This window comes from Sminthopsis crassicaudata, chromosome 1 (assembly GCF_048593235.1).
Source record: "Sminthopsis crassicaudata isolate SCR6 chromosome 1, ASM4859323v1, whole genome shotgun sequence".
NCBI classification, from domain to species: domain Eukaryota; kingdom Metazoa; phylum Chordata; class Mammalia; order Dasyuromorphia; family Dasyuridae; genus Sminthopsis; species Sminthopsis crassicaudata.
In genome coordinates, this window is record NC_133617.1 from 623,730,207 (window position 1) to 623,748,649 (window position 18,443).

The window sequence follows — 18,443 nt, forward strand, 5'->3', positions numbered from 1 at the left end:
TGGAATATTATTGTTCTGTAAGAAATGACCAACAGGATGATTTCAGAAAGGCCTGGAGAGACTTATATAAACTGAAGCTGAGTGAAATGAGCAGGACTAGGAGATCATTATATACTTCAACAACAATACTGATGGACGTGGCCCTCTTCAACAATGAGATGAACCAAATCAGTTCCAATAGAGCAGTAATGAACTGAACCAGTTACATACAGCGAAAGAACTCTGGGAGATGACTATGAACCACTAACAGAATTCCCAATCCCTCTCTACCTTTGTCCGCCTGCATTTTTGATTTCCTTCACAGTCTAATTGTACACTATTTCAAAGTCGGATTCTTTTTGTACAGCAAAATAACTGTTTGAACATGTATACATATATTGTATTTAATTTATACTTTAACATATGTAATATGTATTGGTCAACCTGGCATCTGGGGAAGGGGGATGGGAGGAAGGAGGGGAAAAATTGGAACAATAGGCTTCGCAATTGTCAGCGCTATAAAATTACCCATGATTATCTTGTAAATAAAAAGTTATAATAATAATAATTATACACACACACACACATATATATATATATATATATATATATATATATATACACACACATATACACACACACACGAAGAATTCAAAATAATTAGGGAGATTTGTCAGAACTGATAAAGAGCAAAATAGTTAACAAAGAACATATACAATGATTACAACAATATAAAAAGAAGATTAATAGGAGGCTGAATTCCAATTAATGTTAAAAAAGTGAAGGTCCTGGGAAAAAAGATAATTTAAAAATATTCTCTTTTTCATGGTAGAAAGGTGGGGACTACTAAAACAGAATATTTTGTTTAGTTCCTTTTTCTTAGCAAAATGGAAGATTCAGTGGAATGGGGGAGAAATGATTATGAAGCAAAGTCAGGGTATTTCGAAGTAAAACAGAAATAGAATATATTCTAATAGAAATGTACATTTTTAAAACTAAATTTTCTAACAATAAATCTGCAAAAAAAGTAAAATTTGCAAAACATGCAAAACTCCATAAAAATGGAAATAAGCTAGAAGAGCTATGAAAGATAGGAATACTGAGGGTGGAGCCAAGATGGTGGAGTGCACAAAAGTCTCTATCTGACCTCTTTGGAGCTTCTCTCAAATCAACAGCAAGTTAATTAAACCTCTGAATTGGCTTTGGACTGACAGAACCTACAAATATTTGGAATACAACACATTTCCAGAAGAAGATACCTTAGAATAACTTCAGAAAAGGTCTACTTCAATCAGGCAGGAGGAGAAGCTGTTGAGCCTTGAGAGCTGGGGTGGGGAGCCAGAGTGTTGCCAAGTCCACACACTGGGGTCTTAGGCCACTCTGTCCTGATGACAAGTCAGTGGATCAACAGATTAACTGTAAAACACACAAATCAAATACAAAAGGCAAATTGTGAGCCCCTGAACCCTGGAATGGGACCTGGCAGGTAGTATCCAACACTGGAAGTTAAGTCGGCAACACCAGCTCCAAGGCAAACTACAGCAGCTGTTGCCCCTTTGCCTTAAGAGCAACCTTTAAAAAAAAAGAAATAAGAGCAAAAAAAAGCAAAAAGAACTCTGGCCATAGATAGCTTTTATGAAGAAAGAGAATAGAACTCATACTCTAAGGATCCTAAAGGCAAATCAACTCCAGATGAATGAAGCTCCAAAGAGTAATATGAGTTGGTCCCCATTTCACAAAGCTCTCTTGGAAAAATTCAAAAAGATTCTTAGAAGAAAAACTGGGAAAGGAAATGAGACCTTTGCAAGAGAGTATGGGAAAGGAAAAACAGAAATTATCTGAAAAACTCCTTAAAAAATAGATTTGATGAACTGGAAAAGGCAAATTACTCCTTACAAAATAGATGTGATGAAATGGAAAAAACATACAACTCCTTGAAAGATAGGAATACCAATAAGGAATTAATAGAGCTGTAACTGGGCTTAAATATTTTGAGAAGCAAATTGAAATTATATTTTTAAAGTGTCTAAAAAGGCTATAATCTTTAATTCGGGTATCTTATTGCTAGGCATAGGGCCCATGAAGGTCTAAGAAAAAATTGTCTCACAAAGTCTAAAATATTTATAAAATCATTTTCTCTAGTGGCAAAGACATCAACAAAGTAGGTACTCATCAATGAAGGAATGGGTGAACAGTGGTAGAGAAATATAATGGTATATTATTGTAGTCTATATGTTATATATATATATATGACATAGTAAATGGAAAGAATAAAAAACAAAACTGAATTCTTCGTAATTAAAATAAAACCAGTCTCAAAATAAGAGTGAAGAAAATGCGCCCTCCTCCCTTTGTCACAGAGGTGGAGCATTATGGGTATGGAATAAGTCTACACTGTCAGATGTAGTTGATATTGCAATTAGATTTTTTTTGTGTGTGCTTTCTTTTTCTTTTAAAATTCTTACTACAAAGTATAAAATGGTTGGGCAAAAAAGATTTATTTTTAAATGAAATGTAATGGAATAAAAAGTTATCTATAAAACAGTATTTTTAAGAAGACAGTAGATTTAAGGGGAAGAGAAATGCGAATTCAAACAGGTTTCAGTGAAGTTAAAATTAGCTATGAGGTGGAAGTGATGAGTTTGGGATGCCAAGCACATCCAAGTAGAGATAACAAAAAGCGATCTGTACCTCAACAGAGAGATTGAGAGCACTTTCAGCCAAAATTATAAAGATAGAAGAGAGATCCCCAAAGAGTTTATAGGATAAAAAAACCCTTTAAAGAGTTGGAAGGGAAACCATTTATGTCAATTCATTCAACTTTAAGAAAACTGAGACCCAGAGAACTTAAGGAAACAACTGCCCAAATTTACAAAGGTATAAAACAGCAAAGAAGGGATCTGACTACAAATCCAGCAAGCAATCTTTGCACTATGCCACATTACATATCTTCAAATGGCATCTTTGAAAATGAAAAGCAATGCTTTTTTACCCCCTTATTTTTTTATTTTTGATCTGATATTTCTTGTGCAGCATGATAAATATGTTACTGTAGATAGAAGAACTGCAGATGTTTAACTTATTGGATTGCTTGCTGTTTAGGGGAAGGGGAAAAGAGAAATGAGGGAAAAAATTTTGCAATACAAGGTTTTTGCGAGAGTAAAAGATGAAAACTATTTTTGCATATTTTGAAAATTAAAAAACTATTATTTAAAAAAAAAGAAAAGCAATAGACATGCATAATCCAGTTGAGGATTTAAAAAATAATATTATCATATCTCAATTTACAGACAACAAAACTGAGCTGAAAGCCTTTAAGACAGTGGTTGTGAGAGAGGAGGAAAGGGAACATACATCTATTAAGCTCTTCCTATGTTCCAGGCTTGTACTAATTAAGCTCTTCCTATGTTCCAGGCTTGTACTACGTGCTTTACAAATATTATTACATTTGATCCTCAAAATAATTCTGAAAGTTAGACAGTATTATTATCCCCATATTACAATTGAGGAAGCTAAGACAAAGGTTAAATGACTTGTCCAGACCTGGGTGTGAGGTTAGACTGAAGATCAAGTATTAACTCCAGATACAATCTTCTACTACACTACTATGAATTTACTACTTTTTTCAGGAAGCTTGAAAGGGAATATAATCACTGTCAAATATAGAAGCATTACTGTTATTTAGGAATAAGGATACTTCTTTCCAACGAGACTAGAAGAAGGAAACGAGATTTTCATATAACTGTGTTTTCTGCACAGTTCCTTTGGGCTAGCTTCAACATTCTCATTTAAAATCTTCGTGAAGATGAGCTATTGTAGCACAGTTGGGCGTTTAAGCAAAGAACATTCATTGTGAGGAATCATAGGATATCAGTAAGAATATAATAGCTCAGTGGTAATCAAAGTCAAGTTGAGCTTATATACCACATATTACAGTGAATGAAATCAATTGAATTAGTAAAACTGAATTGATTTCAGCCATCATACTTTATTTTGGGCCAGTAAGAGAAGAAAATCCCAATTGTTTAAGTCTCAATATTTTTCCCCAAAAGGGGTAGGCTAATCCTTAGTTTATTCATAATTATATTGCTTGGATTTCCAGGTCATGTGATCAAGAAGATAGGAGGATTCATCCCTACAAATTTTCCCAAGGAGATTCTATGCCTCAAAGATAAAGCAACTTCAGCTATTTCCATAGGCTAGAATATCTATAATCCAAAAGGTTAAAAGCAAATTAAGTGATATCTAACCAGAGCTTAGATTAGCTCTTCCACTAATTCTCACCACTTTACTAGTCAAGAGACTACTAGCTGACCAAAGGACCCAACATAAGAGCTTATTAAAAAAAAAAAAAAAAAAAAGTCACTGATCAGACAAAGTGGCTAGCACAAAAAAGCAAAACCACACCACACCCCCAGTCTTCCCTTTCTCATTCTAATACCTTGGAGATACCACCTCCAGGCTGTGGAAATTTGCTCTGCCATTAATGGATAACCAGTGCTAAGGTAGGACTCCAGGGCAGAAGCTTATTGGGGACTAGTGACAGAGAGGCAATGCTAAAGCAGGTGTGGTCTGTGCTATAAAACATGTCTGAAGAAGAATGAAAAAACTGAGGCAAAAGTCTGGGCCGGCAATAGGACTCAATAACACATCCTACCTTCTATCTTTTCTCTCAGAACCAAAAACTTATAGTATCAGCTCTCAGTGCTTAGAACTGGTAGGGCTGACCCAGAAAACTGAGGAACACAGAGGGAGCAGGATAGTTCTGTCCACCCAAAAGTCACTAAGGACAGAAAGCTAGGCCAATGAGCTTTGACTTGCCTTAATGGGAAGAGGCTGAAAGTTCAGAGGGGAAAGAGTCAGAAAGTGATGGATAGGGAAACAAAAGGAGGAAGACCGAAATTATTAAAGATCTCAGGAAGAAAAAAACTCAAAAGACCCTAAACATAAGCAAATAAATCAACACACACACAAAAAAACCAAAAACATTAACAACTGAAGGAAATATGGTCTCCTGATCCCGTAAACAATTTTAGACATCTATGAATAAATGTTGCAAAATAGAGGAAACCTACCCAATGCTTGACAAGAGAATCTTGTGGTATGTGAGAATATGGTACAGAAATGAGATTTATGAAAGCAAAAGTTAAGGCCTGCCCATCAAAAATAAAATACAAATTACAGAAATTGGAACCTGCAATGGCAAGTCTTACTAAAGAGAAAAAAGACAGAACAATAGATTGGAAAAGCAAACATACAGAAATGAAAGTCAAGGTAGAAGAGAAGCAAAAAACAACACTAAAAGAAATTATGCTCACTCCACACAAAACATAACGATCTCAAAGACAAGTTGTACAGAGATCACACCACCTGGGGATCATAAATCTCCCACAAGAACATGAAAAGGTGAAAGGGGCAAGGCTGGAGAAGAGAGAGTAAAACCTTAATCAGAGAAATAGTAGAAGAGAACCGCCCAGAATTTTGGACACAAAAATGAAACACTAAATTCAAAGATTTCCTCTAGAAGAAATGTAATGCTGCAAACTTCAAAAACATATAGTGGTTAAACTTAAAAGATGCAATTTAGAAACAAGTTCTGTAAGTGATCAAGAAAAAAAGCTTCAAATACGATGGACAAAAAATGAGTAATACAAGACTATTACGAATCACCAGAAAATTCAAGAAGCAATAGAATAGTATAGTTCTGAGGAGCAAGAGAATGCAGCCTAGGATGATCTACAATGCAAATATGACCTTAACTATAAATGAAAAAAGGATTTTTAATAATAAAGATATATCCTAAACATTCCTAGAAAGAAAAACTGAATTGAAGAAGTCAAACACTCAAAACAACAGAGAGGTAGGAAGGGAAAATAAATGCAGCAGTCAAGAACAGTAGCAGCAAAATGAGCAAAAGACTTCTTTCTAAATGTACACAAGGACATAAAGGTGAAAACTAAGTCAGATGGAGATAACAGTGAAGAGTTGGGTACATTATGGACAATATCTTTCTTCCATATGAATCAATGCTTTCTGTGAAACTACATTAAAGATAAGAAAATGCATGAAAGGGGGAGAGGCTGGCAGGTGAACAGAAGGAAGTATGAGTTGTGCCCATGTCAAAATGAAGGATAGCAATGAAATAAAGGTCACTGACTCTGTGGTCTCAGGAAGAGAACTTGCAGGAAGTGGGTAAAGAGAGAGAAATAAAGTCTTACTTTTAATTACACTGATCAATACTCCTAAGGTGAAAAGAAATGCTCTAAAAGGAGAAGTAGGGACAATAAGCTTGTTAGGTGTGATCTTGGAAATGTGATGTCAGAAAAGACCCTGTGAAAAGAAGTTGGAACTCTTGGAGACACTGATACCCAAGGGAGTGAGAGGTATGAATAGAGAGAGATTTTGAGGCAAATAAGGGGGGGAAAGGGGATAATCAGCAGGAGTACACACATCAGTGGTATGTTGCATACAAAAATATACTGGGGATATGTGAATGGGGTGCATGTGATGCCTGCCAAGAAACAATATCCTCTCTGACACCTGAAAGAATTAGCATTGTTCTGGGAATGAGGCACAATGGAAAAGGGGAATCCAGAGGAATCTACAAAATAGTTGAAGAAACTGCCTAGAATGAAAGCTATGGACACCTTGGAAATTGTAGCTACACAAAGAATCCACAGCATAGAAGACTATATAATTATAGAGCTCAAGAGCCAGAAAATGAAATGGAGTAGAGAGGATCTATAATGAAAGAGATGAGAGACATCTCTGAAAATAAGTTCAAAGAATGGAAAAAACCTAAAACTAATAAGCAGGACTATTTGAAATGGAAAAAAGGAAAAAATAATCTACCTGAAAAAAAAGGAAAAATAGGGAGAAAAGTTATAGTAATCAGATAAAACTGGGAAAGAAAAAAGGAACTAATCAATAAAACTCCAAAGGAAAAGGCCTCAGCAGGGATAAAATTAAGGCATCTAGGATAATATGAAGAATGATCAACAATTCTGATGGCCTCGGCCCACTTCAACAATGGGATGAAACAAACCAGCTCCAATAGAACAGTAATGAATTGAACCAGCAACACCCAGTGAAAGAACTCAGGGAAATGAGTGTGAATCGCTACATATAATTCCCAATCCCTCTATTCTTGTCCACCTGCATTTTTTATTTCCCTCAGAGGTTAATTGTACACTATTTCAAAGTCCGATTCTTTTTGTGCAGCAAAATAACTGTATGGACATATATACATATATTGTATTTAACATATACTTTAACATATTTAACATGTATTGGTCTACCTGCCATCTGGGGGAGGAGGTAGGGGGAAGGAGGGGAAAAATTGGAACAAAAGGTTTTGCAACTGTCAATGCTGAAAAATTACCCATGCATATATCTTGTATATAAAAAGCTATTTAAAAAAAAAAAAAAAAAAAAAAAAAGATCAAATGGGAGAACTTGAGAGAACTATGATGATATAAGAAACAGAAGACATTCACAAAAACTTATTTTAAAATAAACATGACAACCTAGTCTTAATATTAAAAATAAAACTTTAAATATCAATAGTTAAAACCTGGTTTTATTAATAGTAAGTATTATGCCAATAAGTCATAGTAGAATTCATCTACTATCTATCCAGAAATCTATAAGGTAGTGTGATCAAATTTATCATAGCAAATGGCAAATTATCCATTTTATGGTCTCAACAATAATGTAATGAAATAAGGCTGTATAATAGGTGCACACGTACTCAACTTCATGTATTCCGCTAGGATACTTGTCATATATTATCCATAAATCAATGGATAATCAAATTAGAGAATATTATCCTACAGAAATACAGCCAAAGGAAGATAAACAAATAGTAATGAAATGTAGAATTTTCAGAGTGAGCAAATTACTATGGACTTCAAATAAGCCTGAAAAAAAGCTGACGTGTATTAGCTTGTACCAGAAAATTCAACAGAATCTTAAGATTTTTATTACGAAACTAAGATTGCTGATTTCTACCTAGAACCACAGATTTAGAATTGGTAAAGATACCAGATATATCATCTAGTCCAGGGGTTCTCAAACTATAGCCCACAGGCCAGATGTGGCCCACTGAAAACATTTATGTAGCCCGCCAAGTTATGGCAAATTGGGCTGAGGGGCAGAGACAGAGTGTGAGTTTTTGTTTTTACTATAGTCCGGCCCTCCAATACTTTGAGGGACAGTGAACTGGACCCCTATTTAAAAAGTTTGAGGACCACTGATCTAATCCAACACTCTAACATATTAGGAAACAGATAAAATAATTGTGTCCATGCATATACAAGTAAGTAAATGTCAGAGTCAAGAATTGGAGAGACACTCCTAATTCCAAATTCAGTTTTCTCTATTACACCATCTTATAATATGATCCAAAGATGTATTTGGTAACAAAATACAATACAATACAAAATAGCTATCATGGCAGTTTCCCAATGAGACTTTAAACTACATATGAAATTTAAAAGATATAAGTAATACAACTCTAATTTCATTTAGTATCTACTTTGTGATCCTGTATATAACAGATGTAACTATTTTAAAAGTTTCAGAAACACTGTTTATAAGTCACACAAGATGGCCTAATATCGAGGTAAAAGCAACAATAATAGCAAGATCCTAGAAAATAGTCCATCTACCTACTGAAGTCATATACTGATTAACGAGCAAGTGGATTAACAGCAGGAAAAACAAGGAAATGCTACTAAAATTCAATGAAACAAAATCTCAAGGAATTTACATAAATCTGGATTGCTGAGAAGCAATTGCCCTGTGCTGCTATAAAGAGAATGGACTTGGCTGCCTCTAAGTTTAGTTATCCTGGAAGCAAATTATCATCCCCACTCATTTAAAGTTAGAAATGACCTTGGAAATGTTTGTGGCAGCCCTCTTTGTAGTGGCCAGAAACTGGAAACCGAGTGCATGCCCATCAATTGGAGAATGGCTGAATAAATTGTGGTATATGAATATTATGGAATATTATTGTTCTGTAAGAAATGGCCAACAGGATGATTTCAGAAAGGCCTGGAGAGACTTATATGAACTAATGCTGAGTGAAATGAGCAGGACCAGGAGACCATTATACACTTCAACAACAATACTATATGATGATTAATTCTGATGGACATGGACATTTTCAACAAGGAGATGAACCAAATCAGTTCCACTAGAGCAGTAATAAATTGAACCAGCTACACCCAGAGAAAGAATTCTGGGAGATGACTATGAACTACTACATAGAATTCCCAATCCCTCTATTTTTGTCCTCCTGCATTTTTTATTTCCTTCACAGGCTAACTGTACACTATTTCAAAGTCTGATTCTTTTTGTAAATATATTGTATTTAATTTATACTTTAAAATATATAACATGTATTGGTCAATCTGCTAACTGAGGGAAGGAGTGGGGAGAAGAAGGGAAAAAATTGGAACAAAAGTTTTGGCAATTGTCAATGTTGTAAAATTACCCATGCATATATCTGGTAAATAAAAACTATTAATAAGGAAAAAAAATTGAAGGATGAGTTAGATCATCTCTATCATCAGTGCTAAGGTTTTGTGATTCTAATTAATAAAAATCCTTAACATGTATATGTTGACCTAAAAAAAAATTACTCATGCATATACCTGGTAAATAAAAAGCCAAAAAAGAAAAAGAAAAATGACCTTTGAGTTCATCCAAATCATTTCCTTTTACAAATGAGGATTCAGAGAGGGTTAAGTAACTTTCTTGAGATCACAAAAGCATTGGCAGAATTTAGAATCATGAACTTCACTTCATAGTACTATGTTATCTTCAAGTAATATTATTTTGGAAAATGAAGAGTAATATAACTTATGTAGTTCAAGATTTAAAGTAACTTTTAAAAAATCTGATTAGGATAAAAAGACCATAGAGTTGCTTCTACAAAGAACTTTCAAGAAATTTAGTTCAATCTCTCACTCCACAAGCCAAGGAGGGTGAAATTATAAATGCCTAAAGTCATATGGGTGCAGTTATTATTATCCAGAATCTGAAAATAGGTACTTTTAACTCTAGGCCAAGGGTTCTTTCCATTATTACATACTGTTATGTTACACACACACACACACACACACACACACACACACACACACACACACACACACACACACACACATACACACACACACACAAAATATAATGTTGGAAATATCACATTTGAAGCCTAAACAAAAACAAAACAACCCCCCCACACCAAACTTCCAAGAAAATTAAGAAAATACAGCATCATTATCTAAGTTAAGATGCTCACTTGCATTTTTGCTTTGAAAAAAATGTATTGAACAAATTTAAAATTCTTTGTAAGTTGCAATACATGATATGAAAATTATAAATAAGGCAAAATTAAAAAGATGAATACCCTTTGAAAAGCTAATTAGACTATAATTTTTGTTTGTTCTTTATGAGTGGCAGCCATAAAAAAACCTAAAAAGTCTTTTTACCTCATACTGAAAGGGTTATCAGGAGTCTTAGTATTTACCTTAAAGAGAGAAAGGCGACCTAACTAAATCAGGAAACTACTTCATAACCAGGGGAGCCACTGAGGTTATGTAAAACTAATTCTTTCTTTAAATCATAGGGCTAGAAGAAAATCTACAAATACCTCCTTATCAAGATGCTTGCTTATCCTCTGTACCAAACAGTGGGATAAGATAAAACTCAAACTAAGTCCTGGAAACGGAGAAATCACCACCATCACAAACCTAAGTTATTGATATGATCTTGGAAAAAAAGAAAACTAGTGCTAGACTTTAATTTAGCATTTATTAATACCACATAAATCAACATTTAATTGTACGCTCATATTTTTTTCTTAATAATTTCTTGTATATTAGTCTTATTCCACTTATTAAACTTGTCTCAACATGATAGGTCAAAAATCTTCTACATCTCTGCAGCAACTAACTTGTTGCTAAACACATAGATGTTTCCAAAATATTTGTAGACTAAATGATGGATTGATTTGGAGGTAGTAGAAAAAATTGAAGGACAAGAATATTATAACTCCTGAGATGTTGGAAAAATATAAGAATGATATTAGCTGTCCAATAGAAGTCATAAGGTTAATTAATAGTGCAGTAGAAAAATGCTAGGTCTGAAATCAGTAAGACTCAACTTTCAGCCTCAGTTTAAATCCAGCCTCAGATACTTACTTGCAGTATGACCCTGGGCAAGTCATTTTTGCCAAGAGTCTGACAAGGCACCCTGCCTGCTCCAGTTTCCTCCTCTATAAAATGAGGTAGAGAAGGAAATGGCAAACCACTTCAGTATAATTACCAAGAAAATTCCAAATGGGCCGTGAAGAAAAAACATGACTGAAACAACCAAAATCTCACATTCTTATGTGACACTCATAAGACACCCATATATATATACACACACACACACACACACATATATACACACACACACACACACACACACACATATATATATATATATAAATAAAATATCCTACAAAGAAAAGATAACAAAAAATTTTTTAAAAGAATCACCTAACTGAATCCAAGGATTTAAAGATGGAAATCATCTAATCCAAGTCTCTCATTTTACAAGGGCAGAAACAAGCTCAGAGAGGGTGGATGACATAATCAAGGTCATAAAGCAATTAAGTCTTTTGGTTCTAGGACATTAGGGCAGTTTTCCTGGATGATTTCCTGAAAGATGATGTTTAGGCTCTTTCTTCATTCAGGAAGTTCAATAATGTTTAGCTTGTCTTGCCTTGATGTATTTTCCAAGTCAGTTGAGGTATTTTACATTTTCTTCTATTTTTCATTTTTTAAAAATTTGTTTGATTCTTGATGTCTCATTGTGTCATTCATTTCCATTTGTTCAATTCCAATTTTTAGTGAATTATTTTCTTCAGTTACCTTTTTTTTAGCTCGTTTTTTATTTGACCAATTTTTAAATGAGTTGTTTTGTTGACTGGATTTTTTTTTTCCATTTCACAAATTCTGTTTTTCAAAGAATTGTTCTCTTTTTTCATTTTGTCAAATCTATTTTGTAAGGAATTATAAGCTTTTTTCCCATTTTACTAAATCTATTTTGTAAGGAGTTTTCTTCAGATAATTTCTGTGTTTCCTTTTCCAAATCCTCTTGCAAAGTTCTCATTTCTTTTCCCCATTTTTCTTCTAACTCTAAGATTCTTTTTTAATTCTTCCAACAGGGTCTTGTGAGATGGGGACCAATTAATATCACACTTTGGGGCTTCATATGGAGATGATCTGCTTTTAGTGTCTTCTGGGTTTGAAATCTATTCTCTATTTCCATAAAAACTATCTATGGTCAGAGAGCTTTTTGCTTTTTTGCTTTTTTTTTTTTTTTTTTTTTTTTAAATTAAAGGTTGAGGTCTGCTTTTAGGGCAAAGAGAAAAATGTCCAAGCTTCCTCTACAGGTGACAGTGGCTGCACTGGGTTGGTGCTAACTCCTGATGCTGGGTGGCAGTGCCCAGGTCCCCTGATTTTCTGGGGTTTAGGAGGCTCATTATTTGCTTTTTATATTTGTGCTGGATGTTTTACAGATCTGCTGATCTATTGGCTTGCAACCAGGACAGAGTAGCTAACACTGCTCTAGATTCCTCCTGGTAGATTTCCCAGCATCAGGGGCCCATGATGCCGTGGGTCTCTGCACTGTCTGCAATGAGTCGCTGCATTTGGCCCACCCCACTGTGTGCCCAATTGAAGCAGACCTTTTCTGAAGTTCTTCCAAATAATCTTCTGCTGGAAATATGTTACACTCCAAATATTTGTGCATTCTGTCACTCCAAAACCAGTTCAGAGGCTTGATTTCCTATTAATTTGAGTGATTTCTATGAGAGCTCAGATAAAAATGTGTCTCCTCTCTATCACCTTGGCTCTGTCTCCATCCCTGTCCCCCTAACCCTCCCATTAAGTCTTAAAGACAGGATTCTAACTCTCATTTTCTAACTATAATACAATACTGTTTTTAAAATGTTATAAAGCCCTCCAAAAAACATTTTCCAACAACAAAATGCACATTTTTAATACTTACATTCCCTTTAAAACGGAAATACAATAAAAACATTTTCTAGATAGGGAAAAAAGGAAATATATTTCAAAGAAAATACATTCAGAACCTGGGAATTTGTATGTAATGAAAAAAATGGCAAAAGATCACTGAAACTTTTGGATTAGCTCCAAATCATTTGTGTGTTTATAGAAGGTATTTTTATACTACTTTGAATATGGGTATTTCTGATATTTTAGAATTCCTAAGACTTTTAGAAAAACACAGGTATATGACAAAAACAATCAGGAAATGTAAATCAATTGCATTTAACTGCTTTAAGAGAAGTCACTTGATTTTTTTTCGTTACCAGCAAAGTAAATTCATATTAGATTGGGGAAGAGAGGTGGAACAGATACCTCTAATGAAAACATTCTGCAAAAGTCTAGCTGCCTGGCTTTCCTATATTGCCCTATCTCCAAGTATATTAATATCAAAACCAAGAAATTCTTACCAGTTTTAAAACTGGGACAGATAAAGTTGGATTTGGTAATGCTCTCAATCTAAGAAAAAGTGGTACTGAGTTGAAGACCTAGACCACAAAGTAGCAAACTCCTCTATTATCTTCCTAACAACTAATTAGAGACGCGAGGCATTTCTTAATTCAAAGGTGTTTGTCAACAATTACATACACAGGGGATATCAATTAATAGTTGGCATTTATATAGCACTTCAAAGTTCACAAAGAACTATATTTACATAATTGCATTTAATCCTCAGAGAAAATAATGAAGCGGCTATAAAAATTTTTTTTTCAAAGAAATGTACAGATTATGGAATTTAATTTACACATTACTTTCTTAAAACAAAAATATTCTCTATTATATCTAAAATATCTGAAGATATTTTTGATTACTCAAAAATGTTTATTGGAAGATCAGTGAGTGGGAATAACAGAGAGGGTAATCTGCTAGAGAATATGGAATGAAATGGAATTGGTTGTGCATGAATAGCAGCCTGCCTTGGCAAGAAGTCACCTCATTATGTGAGATTGGGAGGGGAGGGTTGTTGAAGACATTGGGAAAAGGCATCAGGGTGATATGAGATGAAGAAGAGAAGAGTGAGCTTTTAGCAAAAGGCTTCCTTTTTCTTTTTCATTAAAATATGAGACAAGTTTTTTGAGTACAGATATTAAGTCAATTAGGAAGATGTAAAAGAATTGCCTTTTGGCAGTGAAGGCCCTAACTAAGATAATATAACACAAATTTGTAGTGGACCTTGTCAGTTTGACTTGTGATTTTCTGTAGCTTCGCTCTTCAAGCACCTGTAGAAGAGAATGACTTAAGGCTGAAAATTGGCAGGGCAAGATCTTTGATATGATAAGAGGATAAAGGACTTAAGAAAAGTGCAGTGTAAAATCTGCACCAAGCCCCCAGGAATAGAAAGAGTAAAAATACAGTCCCTATCCTCAAGAAGCCCACAATCTAACAAAGGAGACAAGAAGCAAACAAATAAGAATAAGCAAGCTATATACAGGATAAAAAAGGAAATAAGTAAAATAAGGAAGGTACTAGAATTAAAGGCATTGTGAAGTTTTGTTAAAGTAGTAGTGTCAAAGTCAAAAAGAAATAGCCTCTGGGCTGCATAGACTTAGAAAATCACAAATTAACATTATGTTATATTTTTAATGTTTTGCTAAACATTTCTTAATTATATTTTATTTGTTCTGGCTCACTTGGGAGTTTTGCATGCCAAAGTTTGATGATATTTCAAGACTTAAAGACAAGGAAGCAAATAGATGGAGATATGGAGGGAATATATTCCAGATAAGAGAATAGGATGTTTGTTATATTTTCTTCAGTTATTCCTGATGTACCTCCCCCTCCCTCCCATCTTTAGCTCCATGCCTTCTGTATGGCATATTAAGACCACAACGTAGTTCAAAGTCATGGATATTGTCTGAAATAAGGGCTACTAGAAAGTTGGAGGAAAAAGTTAACCTTAAGAGTATTCTCTTCCCCACCCCACTCCCGCACCTCCCCAGGCAATTAGGGTTAAGTGACTTGCCCAGGGTCACACAGCTAGGAAGTGTTAAGTGTCAGAGACCACATTTGAACTTAGGTCCTCCTGACTTCAGGGCTGGTGCTCTATTCACTTCCTCACCTAGCTGCCCCAAAGTTGCCCTAGAGTACTCTTAATAGTTTATAGAATCTACAAGCTAAACTACAGATTAAGAGTTAGAAAAGATTTTAGTGATCACCTAGTCCAATTCTATTATTCCTTAGATGAAGAAACTAAAACAAAGCCTAGCAAGAATAAGTGATAAAGAGGGAGAATTCAGCATTGGATTCTCCATCTCCAGATCCAACATTGTTTCCATTAAACCACACTATATTTCCATGTATATAATACTAGTAAATGTTTCACAAGTTCATGAATCAGGAGAAAAGGCTAGGGATTTTAAAAGTTCAAATTACTCATTTTGCTCATGAGGAATTCAAGGTCCAAGAGAGGTGAAATAATTTGTTCTTTGGCAAATTAGTAGCAGAAGCAAGACTAAAATTTCCATTTTTCTATTACCTATTCCAGGGTTCCTATCACTATACCATTCCAACAGATGAAAACATAATTCTGACAAGAAACAATTATGGTATTAGAGGGAGATGATGCCTACTTCCTGTTAAATAATTACCGCTGCAATGTTGGTAAGAAATGAGATACTGTAAAGTCAAACAGTTAATAAAAGAAGATTTAATTATTAACATTCAAAATGCAAACAAGAATACTTATCATCTATACAAGTACAACCACCTCTCATCTATCCTCATCTCATATGGAAATGTTTGTATGCAGCAGGGCAAGGTGTCTTCAAACATCCATTAAATTAGGAGAGTCTTCCTAGATGAAACCTTTTATGCCTGTAGGTGACTATAAACCTAAACCATGGTGGGGTGGGTAGAGGGAGCCCTGGCCCCAGTCCTATCAAGTAGCCATTAGCTACCCTAGTGGACTAAAAGAAGAATGAAAGTAAACAAATAATACAATTGCAATGTAACTACCAATATACATGTGTGTAGATATGACTTTTCAATTATATGTTGTTTGTGTCACGGGTCCCCTTTGGCAGTCTGACAAACGCTATGGACTCTTCAGAATGTTTTTAAATACATAAAATACATAGGGGACTATACAGGAAAGCAATTATCCTGAGATACAATAATCAAAATAGTTTGGGAATAAGAAAGTTCATAACCAAGTTAAGAACCCTTGAACCTATGGTTTAGACCAATATAGCAAAAACAAAAAAACTATTGCTATATTATGGGTCCTATCAAGTACCCCAAATACATAATGATGTACAAACACAGAAAACTTCTAACAAAGTTTTCATCCTTGTACTTTGAGATCTGTATTACTGGCATCATAATTGGGCTTTTACTCTATTAATATTTATTATAATTCCTTAATATGTATATGTCAAGTACTTTGAAGAAGCAAAAATAAAATAACTTCAAAATATTGCCCAGTTGAAGAAGAATCGAGGATTCAAAGTTTGTGATGAAAATTTGCAAATCCAATACTAAGTATTGGAAAACAGGGAGAAATGTAGCTTCTTAGAGTACTCCAAAGCTTATTCTAAATAATTTTCTCTACTTCAGCTCTTTCCCTCTCAATCCTCCTTCCCCTCCTCCCCCAAATAAAACCCTTGTACAATGTGTCCACTGTCCAAAAACCAATGCTATTCAAAATCTGCTTACTCTGCAAAGCAGATAGGTAGGTGAACACATCCTCTTGCTCTGGAGCCATCTTTAAAGGTCTACTGGTTTGGGAAGGGCAGGAATCTTTATTAAGAGGTGAGGTATTTGGTGAGGTTGTTTAGTGCAATGTAGTTCTAAATCTCTTTGACCCTCCTCTCAAGTGCATTAAAGAATCCTTTAACATGGATTAAAATGAAATTCAATTAAAATGCTTATTAGCAATCTAACTTCAAGCAAACTTGATTTGACCATTTGAAGCCATTATCTGGGTCATAAAATTTTAAAGCTAAAGTATCTAGTCCTAAACTGAGCAACTTTAAAAAAACAAAAAACAAAAAACAAAAAACAAAAAAACAAAACACACAAGCAGCTGCCACTAGTAGAACCCCTAAAATAATCCCTTAACCAAATGACTTTATATAACTTTAGTATTTTTCAAATGCATATACAGTATGTTACTAAGAACATAGTAATGTTTAAAATTTTTAAATCACACTCATACCCTCCTCCACCCCACCCAAATCCAAATCATAATGTCCACCACCTGTACTACAAACACTATAAGAAAAAGTGTCAACTCCTAACTTACAGGTTTTTTATTTTATTTAATGGAAAAGTGTAAGGAGCCAGGATTTGACTTTAGTATCCATACTTTTACACTAGTAGTGTTGTTCCAGAACATCACAACAAAAACAAACCTCTCAAGGAACACAAACATGTAAAAATATTTCAATAAAGGTCACTGAAGCTCTATCAAAATTTAGTGTAAGCAAAAAGTCACTTAAAACTTCATGTCTTTCATAGTTTTTAAGTTGGTGAGTTCTTAGAGGATATATAAGAAAATGGATCCAAATAAGTTAAAAGATACAGTCCATGGACACTGTGATATTGGATGGGGTGAGGTATGTGGCATAGGGGCACAACCCAATATCCCAATCCAGATTTTCTGATTCCAAAAAACCTTTCACAAAATCAATCAGAGTCATCAAAACTTATGATGAAGAGAGCCATCTGCACCCAGAGAGAGGACTGTGGGAACTTAGTGTGGACCACAACATATTTTCACTTTTTTGCTGTTTGCTTGCATTTTGTTTTCTTTCTCTTTTTTTTTCTTTTTGATCAGACATTTCTTATTCATGGAAATATGTATAGAAGAATTATACATTTTAAACATATATTGAATTATTTGGCATCTAGGGGAAGGGGGTAGGGGGAAATAATTTGGAACACAAAATTTTGCAAGGATGAATGTTGAAAATTATCTGTGCATATATTTTGAAAATAAAAAGCTTTAATAAAAGAAAAACTTCAAAAAATAAGACGTCAAGTGATAATCAAGGTCACTGGAGTCTTTATGTGTCTTATGTGACTTCGGTGTTCCTACACCTGCAATCTATCACTACATGTTATCTCTCAAAATTTATGTACTATTTCCCTGAAAGTAAAGAACGTAAAAGCAAAAATATATATGTGATTTTAAAAATATAAAGTGAATTAACAGTATTGTAAACTTTAACTTGTGGTTTACATTTCTGCATTTATAATCCATAAGTTTCTAAAGCTTAAAAATTTAATGTCTTAAGTGTTCCTTTATATCACATGATAAACCAGAAAATAAGAGATTCTGACCTTGTTGGAACAAGAAGTTTGATAAAGGAGGAGAGAGGGGGCAAGGAATCCAAGAATCCC

The 18,443-nt window shown here is 34.3% G+C and overlaps 1 protein-coding gene across 3 annotated transcripts in view; it reads right to left on the reverse strand.

Annotated features, from left to right (window-relative positions):
* The window catches only part of NIPBL (NIPBL cohesin loading factor), a 242,471-nt gene that overhangs the window by 203,290 nt on the left and 20,738 nt on the right, over positions 1 to 18,443 (reverse strand). The gene's annotated exons all lie outside the window — the stretch shown is intronic.